At 39.5% G+C, this 5,483-nt stretch overlaps 1 pseudogene; it reads left to right on the forward strand.

The window, feature by feature from the left end:
- The first annotated feature begins 397 nt into the window (after positions 1-397).
- On the forward strand, positions 398-952 carry LOC138985364 (guanine nucleotide-binding protein G(s) subunit alpha pseudogene; annotated as a pseudogene).
- Positions 953-5,483: the final 4,531 nt, after the last annotated feature.

The raw sequence follows: 5,483 nt of genomic DNA on the forward strand, positions 1-5,483 counted from the left end.
TTTAGAAACATTTATGTATGAAAGTAATAGCTTAAATGTCTTCTCCCAATACTCCATAATCGTTCCCATAGACTCCAAAAATGTTGGATAATAAAAAGTCACAGCAAAATTTGTTATTTAATAAATATTTCTCTTTTTTAAGTATACTTCTTAATTTTATTTTTTTAAGATTTTTTGAGGTATAATTAACAAAAACAAATTGTACAGATCTAAGGAGTTTAGTTGATGTTTATATATGTGTGTATATGCATATATATATAGTGAAATGATCACAATCAAGGTAATTAGCATATCAATTACTTCATGTCTTATAATTTTGTTTTATTTTTTCATGTTGAAAACAGTTAAATTCTACTCTCTTACCACATTTCAAGTATAAAATGTTGTACTGAGCAGCGCCCGCAGCTCCGTCTAAGGTCCGCCTCGCTCCGCGGCGGCCATCAGACCCTTGGCCTCAGGCTCGAGGGGCTGGGAGCTGCGCGCTCCGCTCAGGCACAGCGACACCGCCCTCCCCGCGCGCTCCTCCCCGAGGAGCCGAGTCCGCGCCCGGCCCGCCCGCCCGCCCGCCCGGCGCTGCCCCGGCCCTCTCGGCCCGCGTGAGGCCGCCCGCGCCCGGCCCCGCCGCCGCCGCCGCCATGGGCTGTCTCGGAAACAGCAAGACCGAGGACCAGCGCAACGAGGAGAAGGCGCAGCGCGAGGCCAACAAGACCGGGCCACGCACCGTCTGCTGCTGCTGGGTGCTGGAGAATCTGGTAAAAGCACCATTGTGAAGCAAATGAGGATCCTGCATGTTAATGGGTTTAATGGAGAGGGCGGCGAAGAGGACCCGCAGGCTGCAAGGAGCAACAGCGATGGACTATATAACCCCTAGATGATGGCTTCAATTTCTCATCTTCCCGGCTATGTCCTATCACACTTTGCATGCTGGAATTGCCCGTCTTAGGAACTTCTAATAAGAATACTATTCTGTTGTGGGGGGGGTGGGGGGGTGGGGGGATGGGGCCCCAACACCTAACCTCTAAAGATAACTGAAAAAAAAAAAAATTAAAAAACAAACAAAAAGCAACAAAAAAAGTAACCCCTAATTGACAAATATGTAGTGTATCAACCACCCAAAGCATCTACATAAACAGTGATTGACAGCTTACTGTACCAAAAGTTGGCATTTGAGAGCTATGACCCCTCTCTATTGAACCCACTTCCCTATTGAACCACCTCCTGTATACTTCCTAGATGTTATGCTAGATCCCTGACTGAATCCTACTAATACCTACTAACGGCCTGCTCTTCTATCTGTGACTCTGTTCTACAAGTAAAATTTAAGTATTAGGCCTGCTCTTCTATCTGTGACTCTGTTCTACAAGTAAAACTTAAGTATTAACAAATGTGATAAATAAAAATTCTCTGCATGTCTCAGCAAAAAATAAAATAATAAAATGTTGTACTATTAATTGCACTTACATTGTTGTACATTTTCAGAATTTATTCATCTTTCATAACTGAAACTTTGTCCCCTTGATAAACATCTCTTTATTGTCCCCTCTTCCAAGCCCCAATGCTGTATGGGTACCCTTAAAATCTAAGAGGGTGTGTCATGTTGTGTTCTTACCATAATAAAATTAAAAATAAATATAGGTACATTATTATTTTTAAAAAGTAAATTTTATTGCATTTTATCAGTTTCTTTCCCCCCCACCACCATTAATGCCACCTTTCTTGTCTAGAATCCAGTCTAGGGACCACATTGCATTAAGTCATCATGTCTTCCAAATCTCCTCTGGTCTGTGATGCTTCTTCAATTTTCTTTTTTTTTTTTTTTTTTTTCTTTTTTTTTTTTTTTTTTGGCTCTTACAATTCTAAGGGATGCTGGTGAGGGATTCTGTAGAATACTTTCAAATGTGGACTTTCCTAATGATTTTCACACTCTGGTTTGAGGAAAGGAGTATCACAGAAGTAAAGCTTCTCTCATCACATCATATCAGGGGATAAATGAGAGCCACATTAAGCCACTATGGTGATGGTCACCTTTTTGTTTTACTTCAGGTAGTCAGGTAATAATATCAGTCACATTTCTCTAAAGTTGAATGCAAGATTTCCAATGTAGTTGAGTTGATAACAATTATTTCTAGACAGTATTTTCCTTTTTAAATTATATAGTTCATGTTTTCTTCAAGAAATGTGTGTTATTTCAATAATTCAATATCTAAAAGTAATTAATGGAGTGGATGTGGTGATGTAATAAAAGAGATATTTAAAAGGGACTAGATCATTTTCCCAACTTAATATTTAAGCTTGTAAATATTTCTGCTTTAAGTCACTAAATCATGAAGAACTCTTCATTCTAATGCCATTTGATTAGAGTAAAAGTCTGGAAGAAGAGGGTTATGTTTGGCATATTGTAGTCATTCAATTAATATTTGATAATGCTGACTTCTATAATTACATACTTTTGATAAGTGTAAAAAAGTATCAGAGTGATGAAGAATCTGAGAGGAGTAACTTAAACATGTAAATTTTCATATGAAATGCCCTTAACACTGTTCCAGTTTCTCTGGGACACAGAAATTACATGAGAGAATGGTGATTAATTATAAATGTTTATTTCATGGTTTTAAGAGAATGAGGCAACAGATAGTCTCTAGAGTTTACACCCCAAAGGATGTGACTCTAGATATAAGAATATATCCATCACTTTCAAACAGGACAGATTCTGCTTTCAATATCAGCAGGTATGCATTAGATTCTAAAGACAGATTAATATTAATTTCAATGTTGGGAACCTAGGGAAAAAAGTGTGGAGGGGAAATTTACTATTTATATATAGATATTCTTGAGAATTATCTAGTCATTGAAAATTGCCTTTCTGAGGTTTCAAGGGAGAGGAACCGCATGCAGGCTACAGAGCTCTGTATTAAAGCTGGCTCAGCTGAGCTCCTGAGTGAGCATGTGTGGGTACTCAGTGCTTCAGTCCTATACAGTGCTCCTCTATCCATGGGATTATCCTGGGAAGACTACTGAACCAGGTTGCCATTTCCTCCTCCAGGGGATCTTCCAGACCCAGGGATCAAACAAGGGTTTTCTGTGACTCCTCCATCCTCAGGCAGGAGGATTCTTTGCCATGGAGCCTCTAAGGAAGTCCAAGCCCCATTTGGAAAACTCAGCGGTGGCCACAGGACTGGAAAAGGTCAGTTTTCATTCCAATCCCAAAGAAAGGCAATGCCAAAGAATGCTCAAACTACTGCACAATTGCACTCATCTCACACACTAGTAAAGGAATGCTCAAAATTCTCCAAGCCAGGCTTCAGCAATACATGGACTGTGAACTTCCAGATGTTCAAGCTGGTTTTAGAAAAGGCAGAGGAACCAGAGATCAAATTGCCAACATCTACTGGATCATTGAAAAAGGAAGAGAGTTCCAGAAAAACATCTATTTCGGTTTTATTGACTATGCCAAAGCCTTTGACTGTGTGCATCACAATAAACTGTGGAAAATTCTGAAAGAGATGGGAATACCAGACTACCTGACCTGCCTCCTGAGAAATCTGTATGCAGGTCAGGAAGCAACAGTTAGAATTGGACATGGAACAACAGACTGGTTCCAAATAGGAAAAGGAGTACGTCAAAGCTATATATTGTCACCCTGCTTATTTAAATTCTATGCAGAATACATCATGAGAATCGCTGGGCTGGAAGAAACACAAACTGGAATCAAGATTGCCGGGAGAAATATCAATAACCTCAGATATGCAGATGACACCACCCTTATGGCAGAAAGTGAAGAGGAACTAAAAAGCCTCTTGATGAAGGTGAAAGAGGAGATGAAAAAGTTGGCTTAAAACTCAACATTCAGAAAATGAAGATCATGGCATCTGGTCCCATCACTTCACGGGAAATAGATGGGAAAATAGTGGAAACAGTGTCAGACTTTATTTTGGGGGGCTCTAAAATCACTGCAGATGGTGACTGCAGCCATGAAATTAAAAGACGCTTACTCCTTGGAAGAAAAGTTATGACCAACCTAGATAGCATATTGAAAAGCAGAGACATTACTTTGCCAACAAAGGTCCGTCTAGTCAAGGTTATGGTTTTTCCAGTGGTCATGTATGGATGTGAGAGTTGGACTGTGAAGAAAGCTGAGCAATGAAGAATTGATGTTTTTGAACTGTGGTGTTGGAGAAGACTCTTGAGAGTCCCTTGGACTGCAAGGAGATCCAACCCGTCCATTCTGAAGGAGATCAGCCCTGGGATTTCTTTGGAAGGAATGATGCTGAAGCTGAAACTCCAGTACTTTGGCCACCTCATGCGAAAAGTTGACTCATTGGAAAAGACTCTGATGCTGGGAGGGATTGGGGGCAGGAGGAAAAGGAGATGACAGAGGATGAGATGGCTGGATGGCATCACTGACTCGATGGATGTGAGTCTGAGAGAACTCTGGGAGTTGGTGATGGACAGGGAGGCCTGGCGTGCTGCGATTCATGGGGTCCCAAAGAGTCAGACACGACTGAGTTACTGAACTGAACTGACTGAAACAAGAGATGCCTGGAATGTGGGATTAGGAGAGTTCTGAGAATCTGGGGAATGTGCATTGTCTTGCTACTACAAATGTTTGTGAGGCAGAAAGGACAAGTATTTTTAAAGAGAGAGAGAGATCAAGCAAACTCTATAATGATAAAAGGAAAAAGAACCATTTTTACTTAAGAAAATAAAGTGGCTCTGAGAGCAAATATTATAACAAAATGGGGGTGGTGGGATGTAGGATAGCTATATCAAATGTAACATTAATTTAAAATGAGTGTTTAGGAAATTCCCTGGTGACTCAGTGGTTAGCACTTTGCCAATGCAAGGGTGCAGATTTGATCCCTGGTCAGAGATCTGTAATCCCACATGCCTCATGGCCAGAAAACCAAAACATAAAATAGAAGTGATATTGTCACAAATTCAATAAAGACTTAAAATGGTCCACATCAATAGAAAATAAATAAATAAAATAAAATGAATGTTTAAGCACCTTAGATAAATTAATTATATTTAAAACATCCAGCTTTGTGATAGGATGTCTTCAATATTCAAATTTATGAGTTTAGGAAGAGATAAGAATCTTGAGTTCTTTGTTTTGTATATGATCTGATCTCTTCATTGATGGCCATCTGAAATCTATTTCTCAAGTTGTGAAACTAGAGAGAACTTTACCAGAAATGATACATAAAGAGCTTCTGGTTCTGGTTCAGTAGGATCTTAGCAGTATTGGTCACCAGTTAGAGAAATGCAATTATTTTATATTACTATTTTATCATGAAATGTTTCCATAGTACAGTGCTACCTCAAGTATTTAATCTTTCTTCTTTACAGGCAATATAGGGACAGAATAAATACCCTATGTGCCTTGAAGAGAGAAAAAAGAGAGAGAAAGGCCAAGAACTGGACATTTCTAAGTCAGAATCTTTAATAAGGATAGTTATTCTTTCTGAGAGAATATTTTTCTC

The sequence above is a fragment of the Bos mutus genome, chromosome 24, assembly GCF_027580195.1.
Source record: "Bos mutus isolate GX-2022 chromosome 24, NWIPB_WYAK_1.1, whole genome shotgun sequence".
In the NCBI taxonomy this organism is placed as follows: domain Eukaryota; kingdom Metazoa; phylum Chordata; class Mammalia; order Artiodactyla; family Bovidae; genus Bos; species Bos mutus.